Below are 16,480 nucleotides of genomic sequence, written 5' to 3'. Positions count from 1 at the left end.
GGGGGGGGAAGGTGACCTCCAAGCCCAGGCGAGGGAGGGGGGTGGTTGGGACCGTGTTCCAGGCGGTGAAAACCTGGAGGAGGGGAGGCCCGAACCCGAGGGAGAACTCAGAGTACAGGGCGGCCGCAGGCGGGGTAAGATCTGAAACCCGAGAGAAGGGCCAGGGCCAGTGGGGACCGGCCTGCCCCTCTCCCCAAGGAGCTGGGCCTCTGGGCTTTAAGCGGAGGGGTGACAGGGGCGGATCTGCTTTCTCTGTTTCTCTGGCCTCCGTGCGGGGGGTGGCCTTCCTGTGGAGGGGTCCTCCTGGGGGGAGTCGAGGCTGAGGCCAGTGGCCAGGGCTCCACCTGGATGGAGAGAGGCAAGAGAGAGAGTCCACATGGCCTTCCCTGGCCATGCCCATCTGCAGTGTCAGTATGTTGGGACCTCCTGTCTCCTAAGCAGCTTTATCCTTTTCTCCTTCGCAACCATCAGACTAACCGTCTGCTTTATTGGTTGTGTTTATTTCTTGTGTGTCCCCTCCCCTGTAGTGTGAGCTCCCTGAAGGTGGGGTTCTTGTCTTATTTGTAGTTGTATCTCCAACACCTAGAAGGCACCTGACTTGCAGTGGTCACTCCAGCCAACCTCCCTGGTGAGAAAGAAGGGGCTGGGGACCTGGGGGTGGACAGAGCATGGGAGGAAGAGGCCAGGATGAGGTGGGGGGGGGGGGCAGGGTTTCTTTTTCTCACCACTTTGGCAGAGCATTCAGACCTCAAGGGGCCTGGGGTACACAGAGGAACTGAGGAGTGCCTCTCAGCCCCCAGATGCCCCCTCCTGCCTCCAAACATGGCCCATTCCTGATTCCCCTCCCTATACTGCCTTGCCCCAGGAAGCCTTCAGATGGGAATATACTTGCCGGCCACATTCGTCAAGGAATGTGGTGGGGACGGACCTGGAGAAGGGGGAGCATTGCCCAGGCCCTGCCCTGGAGCCCAGTGGCCCGTGTGTGGCCTCGCAGGGGCGCAGCAAGGTGGGGCTTAGAGAACGAGGGAGAGGTGGGGGGTAAGTCAGACTCAGCATCCGTTGGTATTTAACTGGATCACTTGGCGGCAGTTCCCAGCCCTGATTCGCAGCAGAATCAGGCCCCACGGGAGGGTGCTGCATGGTCAGCCAGGGTGGTGGTGGCCGGGTCCAGCGAGGCAGGCGAGGACACGGAGAGAACTGCTTAGACTCAGGTTATAGTTTGAAAGTAGAGACCGTGGGATAGCCTAATGGACTGCATGGGGGTGTGGGACAAAGAAGGGAGTCAAGGTCAATGCCAAGGATTTTGACCCGAGCAACTGTTAGAATGGCATGTCCATCATGTGCCCAGGAAGCAGGTGATGCCGGCGCCTGGAGTTCAGGGACACGGAGGCTGCGGGGATCAGCTGGGGAGTCATCCTGATAGAGATGGAATGTAAAGCCATGTGGCAGGATAAGGTCACTCAGGAGGGAGGGTAGACAAGGAGAGCATGGAGGACTGAGCCCTCAGAGACAGGGATGGGTCAAGAGCGGCTCCCTGAGGGTTATAAACCAGCGTGTATAAAGTAATCGAATTAACTGCATACACCTGTGAAAAGCAGCCTGAAGCCTCTACCTCCAGGGTGTTCCATCATTTGTTACCAGTATCAGTGGGATTGCAAGTCATTTTATTTTCTGCCCTCATCTGTATTTTTCCTTGCATTAAAAAAGAGTGGGATGTAATTCACATAACATGAAATCCACCGTTCTAAAATGTGCAGTTCAGTGGTTTCAGGATATTCGCTGGGTTTGTGCAACCGTCACCACTACTAACTCCAGAAATTCATCTGTATTTTGTACAGACTGTTTTCTACAACTAAGCACATTGCTTTTGAATAAAACAAACATTTGATCAAGTCATTTCGCTCATCTGCGGGTAGCCCCGAAAGGTGCCTTCCTGAATCACTTGCCAGAACGTCCTGATAACCCAGATACCCGGGCCCCATCCAGAAGGGGTGGATCTGAACGAGGTGGGGGCGTGGCCTGGGAATTGGCATCTTAACCCAGCCTCTGGTCAGCGGCGAGTCCCTTGTCTTGTTTTATAAGCTCGCCTGGGAGAGTGACCCCAGCAGCTTGCTCAGTAGTTCTTCCAGAAAGCCCTTGGGGAACAAAAATGACGTACATGTGGTAGGCAGAGTCTGGATTAAATATTCCCTACACCACTGCGTCCTGGGCGTCGGTACCTTCCCCGCCGGATCAACAGCTCCAGCCCAGTCTCTTCCAAGTCTTCACCTGTGTGCGTATTCAGTGCGCTGCGGGGTGTGTCCATTTGGGTGTCCCTCAAATTCCTCAGGCCAGAAACATAACTTATCACGCCCCCATCCCCCCAAAAAGAATCTTCTCTCCTTGGGCAAATGGCTTCTCCTATACTCTGGCTCTAGCCAGAAATCTGAAACACCTTAGCCACCCCTGCTCTCCCCAGGGACCCTACTCTCTAGATCCATCCTCTGCACCTAGTCCATTGGATTTCGCTCCCTGAATAGACCTCAAGGCTGAACACTATCCTCTGTCCCCCCACCCCCAGCCAGGTGAATCCAGCTACGGCCCTCTCTCAAAGCCATTTTCTCTCCTGACTCACCTCTTGCTCCCTCTCATGGGGCTTGCTCCTCCAGAGCTGGTCTCCCTTCCCCTCCCACAATAGTGATCTCCTACACCTGCAGTGTCCAGCACAGGGACCCCTCCCACACAAAGGCCACTGAGCACATGAAATGTGGCCAGGCCAAAGGAGATTCTGAAGGTTTGCACAAAGTAAAAAGAATGAAAAATACCTCATTAATATTTTTTAAAATGTAATGACGTATTGAACTGGTAATGTTTTGGATAGAAAGTTTCAATATCTTAACTTTTAAGTGTCTACTAGAAACTTTAAATTGCACATGTGGCTCACGTGATATTTCTGTTGGGCAGCACTGTTGGATGTCCCTTCAGGTCTCCACATAAACATCAGATCCTCCACGGAGCCTTCTTGGCTCCTCCAGGTGAGCTCAGGTTCCCCTGGGGCGCAGCTACCCACAGGCACCTGGTCCTTGGGTTTGCGGCACTTTATATGATAAGGAGGTGTGTCCGGGGAAGTCCTTTCCTTTCCATAGGCCTGGGGGGATCAGGGGTATAAACGGAGGATGCCCAGGGCAGAGTCAGCTGCTGGGGGTGGAGGTGTTGAAATCTGGCCCAGTGGAGGGGGGGCGGGGGAAGAGGAGGGGTCCCACTGAGCCCCCAGCATGGAGTGTGACACCCCCCAGTCCTGGTCGGTCCTGCCCCTCATGCACTGGGTGGCTTTTGGCAGATCACTTCCTATCTCATAAGCTAAGCTGATCGTCTCATGTGGGGGGGGGGGCAGGGTTATAAGGATCAAAAATGCTTTGCACAAGCACAGGACAAAGAGTTAATATCTTTAACCTATTAAGAACTTTCTAAGCCAATAATCTTTTTTTTTAAGATTTTATTTGTTTGAGAGAAAGAGTGAGCGAGCATGAGTGGGGAAGGAGGAGAGGGAGAAGCAGACTCCCCGCTGAGCAGGGAGCCCAATGCATGACCTGAGCCGAAGGCAGATGCTTCACCGACTGAGCCACCCAGGTGCCCCAAAGATGAGCTCTCACTACGAAGTTGGGGAAAGAACCCGATCAGGCAACACAAGAGTAAATGCAAGTGGCCAGTCCACAGGAAAGCTGTCCTTTATAAGCCATCAAAGAAGACTAATTGGAAAAAGAAAAAAAGTTAATAATCATACCCAGTGTTGGCAAAGGAGCAAGAAAACGGGCATCCAGATATTGCCAAGCAGGGTGCAAGTTGGTACATCCTTTCTAAAGAACAGTTTGGCAGTAAATATCTGTATTCTCTGACTCAGCACTTCCACTTCTAGGAAATTATCCTAAGCCAACAATTAGAGATCTATACAAATGTTAAGCCTCAAAGATGTTACTGCAGCAACATTTATAATAATGACAATAAAAAATGGAAGTGGTCTATATATCCCAAATGAGGGATTCACCTGTTGTACCAGGGAATCCTGTACAATATTAAATTATAGCTCAGCTGGAAACCTAGTCACATGATATAGATCTGTTTATAGCACAAAAAACACAGAAAAGTTTCAAAAACCTATAAGATGATCCCAACTGTGGGGGAAAAGAATCTATGTACATCATTGGGTATTTTATTTTATCTTATTTTAAAGATTTTATTTATTTATTTGACACAGAGAGACACAGCGAGAGAAGGAACACAAGCAGGGGGAGTGGGAGAGGGAGAAGCAGGCCTCCCGCAGAGCAGGGAGCCCGATGCGGGGCTCGATCCCAGGACCTTGGGATCATGACCCGAGCCGAAGGCAGACGCTTAACGACTGAGCCACCCAGGCGCCCCTCATTGGGTATTTTAATTAAGTAGTTTTTATCATATTTTTCTCCAAATTAAAAAGATTGTCAAATGTTTGTAACTCAGTGCCTCCTGGTGAAAAACCAGTCTCTGGTATATACATCCAATGGGAAGGAGGGCTCCCCTGTATGATGCTTGTGGGGAATAGGCTATACTATGAACCACTCTGTCCACAAAGTCAAGACGTATGTGAGCATCATAAAGGTTCTGGGAAGTCCTGCAGGGAAGGAATCTATTTTATTTAAGCATTTTCCACGCTTATTTGGCCGGTGCAATTTTTTTTTCCTTAACTCCCATTAGCATTTAAAGAACTGGTATCCTATGGAATAAACAACCATGAGGAACCTCCTGTTTTATGAGTCCAACCCCCCTGGGAGAAATGATGGGGAGAGCATTCCCTCAAGGTAAGTGGGGCAACACTGAACCCTGATGAGGGTTAAGGGGATGGAGGGGAAGCAGGCGGCCTTCCATCAGTGTGTTCACAGGGTGGGCGTTGCTGGAGAGAGCCCACCCAGCGGCCAGCTCCAGCATCACCTCAGATGACCCTCAGGTGCGTGGCCCACCGTGGGAGCTCCATAACCACGCGCTGGGCCCCCAAGCTGATCCGCCCGGTCCCCACAGCCTGCTTCATGTGCACGCGGTGGCTGCTGGAGCCCTGGTTCGGGAGGAGTGGAGGCAAGCAAGCACGGCTGGAGAGAGTGCTGTGAACCTTCGTGCTGTGGGTCCCAGTCACGGGGCAGGGGAAGGATCAGCCTGGGCAGCGTGCCTGCCCGTGTTCTCCCAGGGAGAATTCTCCAGTCTTTCCCACCCATCTTGCCCGCCTGAGTAAATGACTACCCACTCAGGGCAAATGGCGTGTGGAGAGGACCGGGCGCTGGCCGTCCGCCCATGTCAGAGCTGCCCACCATGGCCCACCCTCACTGGGCCCTCTGGCCAGCCTTGTGATTTAGGGACCTGTGGAAGTGGCCAGTCACTTCCCCCCCTGTTGAGGGAAGCAGGCGGGACAGTGGTTAACACAGCCCTGAAGCCAAGACTGCACTTACTGGTTGTGTGGCCTTAGGTGACTTACTTAAACTCCTTAAGTCTCAGTTTTCATATCTGGAAAATGGGCACAATAAAGATGGCACCTCCCCACATTGGTCGTTATAAGAATCAAGTGAGGTGATGTGTGTAAAATACTTCGGACCACTCAGTATAGATTGGCTACTGTTATTGGTGAATAATAATATTGTATTTTAACAATATTAACATTGTTATTGACAAAGAAAAATGCAATCACTTAATGAAGCCGTCCGTGGGAAGGACCCTAAACCAACAGTCTGAGTGCCGGTCCTGTCTGTGGGATCTGGGGCCAGGCACGTGGTCTTTCCGAGCCTCAGCTTCCTCATTTGTAAGTGGGGACCGCGGTGCCTTGCGGGGAGCCTGCTGCCTCGCGGGGCTGTCTGGGGAGTTGAAGCGGGTTCCTCGGGTCACAGGAGCATGGAAGAGCTGAGCGCGCACATTTGTGAACGAGGAACAGGTGCAAAGCCCAGCTGGCCTGGGGATAAAGCCCTCCCTCCTCGGGCCTTTATCTCCGGTTCCCTGGAACTGAGAGGGGAGTCCCTTCCCTCCTGGGGTGCATGGCCATCCTGCTGCAGGACAATCATTGACAGGCAGACTGCCGGGGTCCTCGAAGGCTCTGCCGGCGAGCTTGGGGACAGGTACCTTCTCTGAACCTCACCTTCCAAGCACTGAAGCCTTCAGGGAGGGTCTCGAGTGAGGCCCTTCCCACACGCCTCCTGCTGTCCCAGCCTGGAGCAATTTATGAGGACAGGAGACAAGCCAGGGCACCCGCGGGTAGAGACGCCCCTGGGAGGGAGCCTCCCGGCTCCAGGGTTGCCCGCAACAGAGACCAAAGCTGCTCGTGAGGGCACAGCCAGCGACGCGTGTACGTACAGGAGCGCTCGGGGCACTGGGGGGCCGCTGGAGAGTAAGCTGAGGAGGAGCGGGACCCACGAGTCTCCAGGATGCGGGATCCAGAGGCAAAACCAAGGAAACGGGGGTCTCCAGGCGACCAGCAGCTCCTGCCGCTTCCACTCTGCAGCCCTGCGTTCCAAATTCGGTCCTGGGAGAGACAGTCTGTGGGCCGCGCCGGGGTCTTGGGACCACACTGGCCGTGGGGTGGGAAACTCCTCCCGTGGGGGAAGGGGAGTCTCCCCCCAAGGTAAACTGAGCGCTTTTCCCAGAAGAATGGGGACTGAATGTTGGGGTTGGGGGCGGATCCAGTAAATGCCCAGGCAGTTTGTCTGCAGACGGCTTCCCCAGGGCCTCCTGCCCCTGCCTGGGTCTTCCCGGCCCCCCAGCACCTGCCCACCAGACTGACTGACGAGTCACGAAGCCCAGTTCTGGGAGAGGATCTGATTGGCCCACATGAGTCAGGTGTTTGCCCCGGTCCAATCAGCCCCGGCCAACCAGGGTCAGGGCACGTAGTTATGGCTCCAGACGCCTGCCCTCAGGAAAGGGGAGCTGGACTGACCCCCTAAATACCACTAGCCACAGAATTTGAGAATCCTCAAAGCTGGGAGCCACGACTTTGAAGACCAGCGGGCCCAGTGTGCCCATCTTACAGATGGGAGAGCGGAGGATGCTGTGTCCTGTGGCTTCTGCCAGATGCCTGGTAGAGCCTCCGGGAGCCAGCAGGTCCCCCAGGATCAAGCTCAGAGCAGGAGTGGGGAGGAGGAGCAGCTTTTCTGGAGGCCCCAGGCCAGGAGCCCATGAATACCCTCGGTGCCACGGAGCTGCCCACCACCTGGCCTGTCCCCAGCTCATCAGTGAGATGCCTGTTGGTTTCTGAGCCCCCAATGGCCTCTGGGATCCGGCCCAGCTCTCCCAGGGCCCTGGCCCCCCTACATCAGTGATCTCTGAGCCAACGCATGGGCCCCATGAAGGCCAGACCACATGCATCTCGTCGCTGCTGCCTGCCCAGGGCCCAGCCCGGAGAGGAAGCTCAGACCACACTGATGAGTGGCTGGGCGGTGACTCCTCAGCCCCTCTCCTCCTCTTTGGCCATGACATTAAGTCCATCCATCTCCTTGAGGTCAGCCACATAGAGAATCCAATAATGCCCAGGCCCCTGTTCTGGGTTCCAGGCCCAATAACTTCTGGCGCAGACCTAGATGATTGTTGCCACCCTCTGGACCTCAGTTTCCTTGTCTGTACAGTGAGGGGCTTCAAGGTGCCTTCCAGCTGGGACGCTGTGTGCTTTGACAGTTCTGAGTTGGGCTCCAGTCTTGAAGGGGCAGAACTGACTGGGATAGAAGCAGGACATGTTCCTTCTCTTGCAGTCCTTCTTGCTTTCAGACTTGAACTTGGTCAAGAGCAAGGTCCTGGGGTAGCAACCGTAGCCACCCCTTCCCCGCGCCCTAGGCGATGCCCCAAGTGCTTCCCATGCATCTGCCCCCGAGTCTTCACAGGACCCTGTGAATTAGGCAGCGAGGCCCAGAGAGGTTGAGCAGCTGAGCCTGGGTCACACAGCTGCGGACTGGCCATAGGGATCAAGTCAGGCCAATCTGACTCCCCAGCCTGGGAGCTCACTCTGTGGCGCAAAAACATCCTGGAACCTGCGTACAAAGAGATGTGTGCTCTGCTGAGACCTGCTGGGTTGCACAGCTCACCGAGGCTGGCAGAAGGCAGGGGATCCGCATGATTCGGGGCTACCGAGGACTCACTGCTGCATGGATGAGTGAGCTCCCCATAGCCCCTTCCTCCAAATGGCTCTGGGGGAGCTCGGGGTGGGCACTGCTCCTGCTCATCTCCCGATGTTTTGCCAATGGATCCTGACACCCCCCCTTCCTGGGGTCCAGCAAACAGTAGGCAGCAATCGTTTACAGTGGATCTTTAGAGCCTTCATTCTCAGTGGTCTTGGGGCGTCATTAACATTCAGACATGCTGACAGTGGGCTCCCCACTCCCCCCAGCCCAGGGAAGTCCAGGCCCAGTGCAGGATTCCTGCCCCCCAAGACCAGCCCACTGTAGGGGCTCAGACCGAGTCTTCATGTGGTTTCTGGGAATGTTGTAAATGAGGACGTAGGGTAAGTTCCACTGGTAGGTGGGGGCACAGGGCTGAGTTGGGAGGGGAAGTTCCAGAAGCATCTTTCCTGGACTCAGCCCCCATCTCCCTGGGGCTTCCCACCCCAGCCACTTCTGCTCCTTGCTGTTCTCGGCCCGGCTTCCTGGCTTGAAGGAAACCTGCCAATGCCAAGCTGACTGCAGGGCCCTACAGGCCCCCGGGGGAGCCTCAGTGGCCCTCGGTGGGGCCGGGGAGAGACTGAGAAGAACACACTGAGGGAAGAGCAGGTGCAACTTTGGCTCCTTCTCCATGGGCTGATGGCTTGGGGGTAGCCAAGCCGCAACCCCCCCCTTTCTTGTTTGTCTCCACCTTGGCTCTGAGGACAGGGTTGGACCCTGAGCCTGGAAGGCTCTGGGAGCCAGCACGGGCCATGGGTGGAGAAACCCTACATTAAGGAGACCCTTTACCGCCCGAGTGGCCCTGGATTCTCCCATTTTGCTGCACGGCCTCGTTACTCAGCAAGCCCCTCCGGAGAAGTAAATACAGCCTTGTTAATAATTCTGTCTGAATGACCCTGGCACCGGAGCCTCTGGATGATCCGTGTTAAGAGTAGTAGTTCATAGGGGCCTGGAGAGACTCATTACATGGAGGTAAAACATGGTTGAAAATCCATGAGGCCACCCACTGACGGATTTTATGAAGGCCTTGACTGTGAAAAGGCCGAAGTCGCAGCCAGGGGCCCACAGGTAAGGGGGGCAGGGAGGGCAAAAGAGTGCCTGAATTCCAAATGGGGTAAATGAACTTTTTCTCAAGAACAGCAAAATCAGCTTTTCCCAGGCTCAGCCCTGGAAGGTTTGTTGCTTCCAGTCAAACCCCAGAGCGGTAGTGGAAAGGACTCAGCCCAGGAGACAGCACACCTGGGCTCCAGGTCCAGCACGTCTGTTGCCCCCTGGGGCCCCACCTTGGATGGATCGTCTGCGGAGCAAGGCGGGAGGAGGAGCTAATTCAGTGGCAGTGCGGGTTCAGGGCCTTTCTTGTGCACAGTGTGGGTCTGGGGTCAGGGCCCGCCTCTGACAGGCTACTGAAATCCCACCTGGATGCCTGCCTCCGGGCATTGATGATGAATGAATGTCATCAGCAGATTCTCAGGAAAGACACCATATAAATCATCCCTTCCTCTTGACGACAGCCCTTCCACTTACTTTGCTAATTACCTCTTTCTCATCTTTCAGAATTCTGCCCCTGCATTTTGCGGGCAGTCCTCTGGGACCTTCCAGGGAGACTGCAAAGGCCCCTCAGGGCCCCCTGTGCTTTGTGCATCCCTTCTGTTCAAGCGCTTTGTCATAACAAAAAACGTGACCTAAACTGGCTAAAGCGACAGAGAACTTTATTGACTCATGTAACTCAGAGTCCAGCAGTATCTGCTTTCAGGCAAGGCTTGATCCAGGCTTCAGGATTTCCTCTCTCCATTTCTGGCTCTGCTTCCTCAGTGTTGGGGGCCATTCTGAGCAAGGCTCTCCAACTTGGCTACAGGCAGCAGCTTAGGGCTTCCCAGTTGTTCACATCTTGCTGAAAGTGAGCCAATTCCTCCCCACCCTGCCAACCAAAACTCCAAGATGGTGTCTCATTGGCCCAGATGACCTGAAGGGGGTCATGTATCTATTCTTGAGCCAATCAATGCAGGGGTGCAAGGAGATAAGGGATGTGCTAATCAGTTCAAACCAACCAGGGCTATGGGCACCCTGGGTGGGTCAGTCGGTTGAGCATCTGACTCTTGATTTCGGCTCAGGTCCTGATCTCAGGGTCGTGAGATCAGCCCCACGTTGGGCTTTGTGCTCAGCATGGAGTCTGCTTGTGATTCTCTCCCTCTGCCCCTCCTCCCTACACCCCCACCCCCGCTCATGCGTTCTCTCTCTCTCTCAAAAAAAATAATAAAAATAAACCAATCAGGGCTCAAGTCCAGAACCAGGAATGTGAGGTTAGCCTTACCCAAACCAGAATCCTGAGAAATCAGAGGCTGGATCTGGTATAGAGAAGAAGAGATGAAAGCCAGAAAGGCAGCCAAAACATGTCCCCCATGTCTCTTCTTTGTGTTATAGTTACCAGTGTGCCGATCACAGTGCCATCTGACCATGTTACTTCCCTGTTAAAGCTTCCAGGGCCTTCCTACTGTCTTCAGGGGCAAGTCCAAGCTCTAGCAGAGGGCCTCCTGACACAGCCATGCCTGCTTCTCTAGTCTCATCTCTTTGCTCCCCACTTCCCACTCATGGTTCCACCTCTGCTGGATTTGTCCAAATTTGCCAAGCTCTCTCTCATCACTGGCCTTAGCACATGCTGTTCCCCCTGCCTGAACACCTGTCCACCACCCGCTTCATCGAGCTAACTCATCTTACACAGGATGATACTTCCTCCCTGAAGCTCTCCTTGACCTAGCCAGGGTTGGGGGCCCAGGCTCTGTGTTGCCAGACACCTCTCAGCTTGGATCACTGTATTTTTTTAATAGCTTTTGTGAGATAGAATTCACATACAATTCACCCATTTAAAGTGTACATTTAATGGTTTTTAGTATTTTTGTAGAGTTGTACGTACAACTGTCAACCACAAATTTAGGGCATTTTCACCACTTCCAGAAAGACGCCTTGTGCTCACAACCCCCCACCCCCTGGCAACCACTAATCTACTTTCTGTCTCTATAGACTTGCCTATTGTAGACATATTATATAAATGGAATCATACAGCAGGTGGCCTTTGGCATCTGGCTTATTTTTGCTTATATATGCCACAAAATGCCATCAAGGTCCATCCATTTTGTAGCAGGTGTCAGTCCTTCATTCCTTTTTATGTCCTTTGTTTGAGTAGACCACTTTTATTTATGCACTCATCAATGATGGACATTTGGGTGATTTCCACTATTTGGCTCTTAGGGATGATGCTGCTATGGACATCTATATACAAGTTTTTGTGTGGACATCTGTTTTCATTTCTTGACTTCATACCTAGGAGTGGAATTGCTGGGTCACATGGTGACTATGCTTAATCTTTTGAGAAACTGCCAGATTTTTCCAAAGCATCATTTTACATGTCCATCAGTGCTGTGTGAGGGTTCAACTGCTCCACATCCTCACCAACCAGTTGTTATTCTTTTTTTTTTTTTTAGCCACACCAGTGGGGATGAATCAGTATCCCACTAATTTTGACTTACATTTCCCTGATGAGTAATGATGTTGAGTATCTTTTCTTGTGCTTGCTGGCTGCCTATTCAGATGCCAAGACCATCTGGTAGGGAAAGGACAGTCCTTTCCTTCCTTCCAAGGAAGGTGGAAAAGTGGATCTCCACATGCAAAAGAATGAAGTTGGACCCTTGTCTCATACTAAATACAAAAATTAACTGAAAATAAATAAAAAACCTAACCTAGGAGCTGAAATTATAAAACTCTTAGAGGAAAACATAGAGGAAAAGCTTCATGACAGTGGATTTGGCAGTGCTTTCTTCTTCATGTCAAAAACACAGGCAATGCGAGAAAAAAAAATAAATTGGATTTCATCACAATTTAAAACCTCTGTGCATCAAAGAAACTATCAGGAATGAGTGGCAACCCACAGAGTGGGGGAAAATATTTGCAAATCATATATCTGATAAGGGATTAATATCCACTATATATAAAGAACTTCTACAACTCAACAACAACAACAGTTCAAAAATGGGCAAAGGGAACCTTGAGGACATCATGCTGAGTGAAATATGCCAGTCACAAAAAGACAAATACTATAGCATTCTATTTATACAATGTAGCTAGAGATGTCAAATTCATGGAGCCAGGAAGTAGAATGGTGGTTTCCAGGGGGTGGGGGGTGGGGGAAAATGGGGAGTTGTTGATTAATGGGTGTAGAGTATCAGTTTTGCAAGATGAAAAGTTCTAGAGATTGGCTGTACAACAATGCAAATGTACTGAACTCTACACTTAAAAATGGTTAAGATTGTAAATTTTATGTTATGTATATTTTGCCATAATTAAAACCAAATTAAACTAAAAATGGGCCAAGTCTTTGAATATTTATTTCTCTGAAGAAGACAGATGGCCAATAAGCATGCAAAAAGATGTTCAACATTACTGGTCATTAGGGAAATGCAAGTCAAGACCACAATAAGATACCAAATCACAGCCTATGGCGATGGCTATGATAGGTGCGCCTGGGTGGCTCGGTCATTGGCCGTCTGCCTTTGGCTCGGGTCATGATCCCGGGGTCCTGGGATCAAGCCCCTCTTTGGGCTCCCTGCTCAGCGGGAGGCCTGCTTCTCCCTCTCCTACTCCCCCTGATTGTGTTCCCTGTCAAATCAATCAATCAATCAATCTTAAAAAAAAAAAAAAAAGGATGGCTATGATAAAAAAAAAAAATAGTAACAAGCACCCTTGTGGAGAAATTGGAACCCTGTGCACTCACTGCTGGCGGGGATGTAAAATGGTACAGCTGCTGTAGAAAATGGTATGGCAGTTCCTCAAAAAAATTAAACACAAAACTATCACATGATCCAGCAATTCCACTTCTGAAAGCAGAGATGTGGACAGATGTTCACAGCAGCATTCTTCACACCAAAAAGTGGGAGCAATCTAAGTGTCCATCAGGGGATGGGTGAACAAACAAAATGTGGTCTATGCATACAATGAGATATTATTCAGCCTTAAAAAGGAATGAAATTCTCATACATGTTACAACATGGATGAACCCTGAAAATATGATGCTAAGTGAAATCCCTATTCAGATCTGTTGCCATTTTTAAAATGGGTTATCTTTTTATTGAGTTGTAAGAGATCTTCACATATTCTAGAGTTGAGACCCTTATCAGATACATGATTTGCAAGCGATTGGGCTGTCTTTTCACTTTACTGATGTGTCCTTGAAGCACATAAGCTTTAATTGTGATCAAGTCCAGTTTATTTATTTTCTTCTTTTGTTGCTTAGGCTTTGGTCTCATATCTAAGAAACCTTGCCGAAATACAAGGTAATGAAAACTTATCCATTTCCTTCTAAGAGTTTTATGGTTTTAGGTGGATGACCCATTTTGAGGTAATTTTAGTATATGGTGTGAGGTAGGGTTACATATTTACTTTTTGCATGGGGATGTCCAGTTGCCCCTGCACCATTGGTTGAATAAAAAGATGGTTCTTTCCCCATTGAATTGTTTTGGCACCCTTGCCATCTATCAATTGACCACGAATGTGTGGGTCTATTCTTGGACTTCACTTCTATTTCATTGATTTATATACATCTATACTTAACGTCAGTACCACACACTCTCTTGATTACTACAGCTTTGTAATAAGTTTTGAAATTGAGGGGCACCTGGGTGGCTCAGTCAGTTAAGGGTCCAACTCTTGATTTCAGCTCAGGTCATGATCTCAGGATCATGAGATCAAGCCCCACATTGGGCTCCACGCTCAGCAGAGAGCCTGCAGAAGACTCTCCCTCTCCCTCTACCCCTTGCCCCTTCTCTCTCTAAAAAAAAAAAAAAAAAAAAAAAAAAAGATGGTTTTGGCTATTCTGGAGCCTTTGTATTTGCAAATGAATTTCAGGATCAGCTTGTGAATTTTTTGCAAAGAAGCCAGGCTTGATTTTGGTAGGAATTGCACTGAATTTGTAGATTAATTTGGGAGTGTTATGGTTTTAACAATATTGTCTTCTGATCCATGAATATGGGATGGCTTTCCATGTATTTGGATCTCCTTTAATTTCTTTCAATGTTTCAGTTTTCGGAGTATAACTTTTGCACTTCTTTTTACTTTATTTTTATTTAAAGGTTTTATTTATTTGAGAGAGAGCACGAATGGAGGGGGGGCGGGGTGATGGGCAGAGGGAGAGAAAGAAGCAGATTCCCCACTGAGCAGGGAGTCCAATGTGGTGTTCAATCCCAGGACCCTGAGATCATACCCTAAGCTGAAGGCAGATGCTTAACCAACTGAGCCACTCAGGCACCCCTCTTTTTTTTATGATTTATTTATATAGAGAGAGCGAGCACAATTAGGGGGAGGGGCACAGGGAGAGAATCTCACAACCCTGAGATCTTGGGGCTTAATCTCACAACCCTGAGATCATGACCTGAGTCAAAATCGAGAGTCAGATGCTTAACCAACTGAGCCACCCAGGCGCCCCAAGTTTTGCACTTCTGTTAAATGTATTCCTAAGTATTTTACTCTTTTTGATGCTACTGTAAACGGAACTGTTCTAATTTTATTTTTGGATTGTTCACTACAAGTGTATAGAAATGTGGCTAATTTTTCTATATTGATCTTCTATCCTCCTTGTTCGCTTCTGTGTCTCTATGCTAATACGGTAGGCGGGCACTTTTAAAAGGGCAAAAGGCTGGGAAGTGGGGCAAAACTGGAGGCCAGGCCGCCCGCTGGAAGGTGTAGTCCGGGTGAGGGTAAGGGTGGCCTGGGCAGTGGCAGTGGGGAGAGAGGTGGGTGCACTGGGATGGGGTGGGGGATAGGGAAGGGTCAAGGGTAAGGCCCAGGTGTTTGGCCTGGATCACACTTACCACACTTACCAGGACTGGGGAGGAGGCGTGGCAATTTCATTTTGAAAATGTGGCTTTGAAGCGCCTTTAAAACAGCCAGGGAGGCAGCTGGCGAAGCCACCAGGGGTTCAGAGAACAGCTCCAGGCTGGAAATAACACTCTGGGACCAGTGGGGGGCGGGGAACGGAGGAGGCTGCCAGGGCGAGAGCTGGGACCCTGCTGAGGAACCCAACACCACAGGAGGCTGACCGAGGGCCACACAGCTGGAGAGAGGAGGGAGCCCGCAGGAGGTCTAACCTGGCCAGGAGGTGATGCTGGGCGGCGCAGTGGGAGCCCAGGGGGCGTCTCAAGAGGGAAAGAGTCCCTCAAGTCCCCGCAGATAGTAACGGAGCCCCAGGAGGTAGCAGGCGACTCTGGCTGGTGGAAACCAGGCTGCAGTGAGTTGGGGGAACTGGGAGGTGAAGTACACCTGAGTGGGTTGGCCTAGGAGTGGGAGTGGGGGGCTGCTGCTGGCCTAGGGAGATTTGGGTGGTTTGATTTTGAATGGGAAAGTCGAAGGAGCTATTAAACTGGAAAGGGCGGGCAGGGCTCCCAGCAGGGCCCACACTTCTCCCCACATGCACCCCCGACACCAGGCTCCCCTCGGATTTCGCACAAACACTAGTGTGTGGAGAACTACTTTCACTCCTAAGTGACTGAGGCGCCTCGGGCTCAGTCCCTGCAGATCTGCTCTAATGAGCAGGTTCCTCATTTTATGAAGGTCAGCACTCCCCTGCAAACTGGAAGGAGCTGTGGAAGCTCCTGAGCCGTGCCTGTCACCCCAGCCCCCTAAACTCCGGTCCCCAGACTGCTGAGCCAGCTTCCCTCCAGGTGGGGACCGGGCTGGCGCCCAGGGGCTCTGCGAATTCTCCCGAACGTGGCCTGGCAGAAGAACCAGGTCTGCAGGAAGAAGGAAGCACTTTTCTTACACGTCTCACCTGCCTCATTGTTCTGTAGCCGGAGGGCATGTGTCCGCCGGCCTGCCAGGTTCCTGGGGAAGGACAGGACATCCACAGGCAGCCGCAGCAGGGAGGGGGCCCCCGTGGGCACTGGGAGGGCTTCACCAGGCTCCTGGGCCCGGGAGGCAGGGAGCAGCTCTCAGCTAGGCTCCCGACTTTGCCTGCTTTGCGCCTCATCAGAACAGGGAAAGCAGGTGAGTGATCAGGCGCCCCGGCACTGGCCTTCCTGACCCGAGCCCAGGTCCTGAGCTGCCGGCCCCACGGCTTCAGGCCTAGAGGGCTGCCTTTCCGACTGGGCAGGACGAAGCCAGTGTTGATCAGAGGGAGCAGTTCACCCCCCCAGCCCCTGCTAGCACCCCTCAGTGCTCACCACCGCTGCCCCCCCCACCCCCCGGCGGGCCGGGAGCTGCTCAGACAGGTGCAGCTGCGCGACTGAGGCAAGTCTCCAGAAGGGGGCTGGCTGGCTCACATGGGTGGTTCCCAAAGTGTGGTCTGGGACCGGCGGAGGCCGCAT

The sequence above is a fragment of the Phoca vitulina genome, unplaced genomic scaffold, assembly GCF_004348235.1.
Source record: "Phoca vitulina isolate PV1807 unplaced genomic scaffold, GSC_HSeal_1.0 scaffold21, whole genome shotgun sequence".
NCBI classification, from domain to species: Eukaryota; Metazoa; Chordata; class Mammalia; order Carnivora; family Phocidae; genus Phoca; species Phoca vitulina.
Note: the sequence above shows the minus strand (reverse complement) of the source record.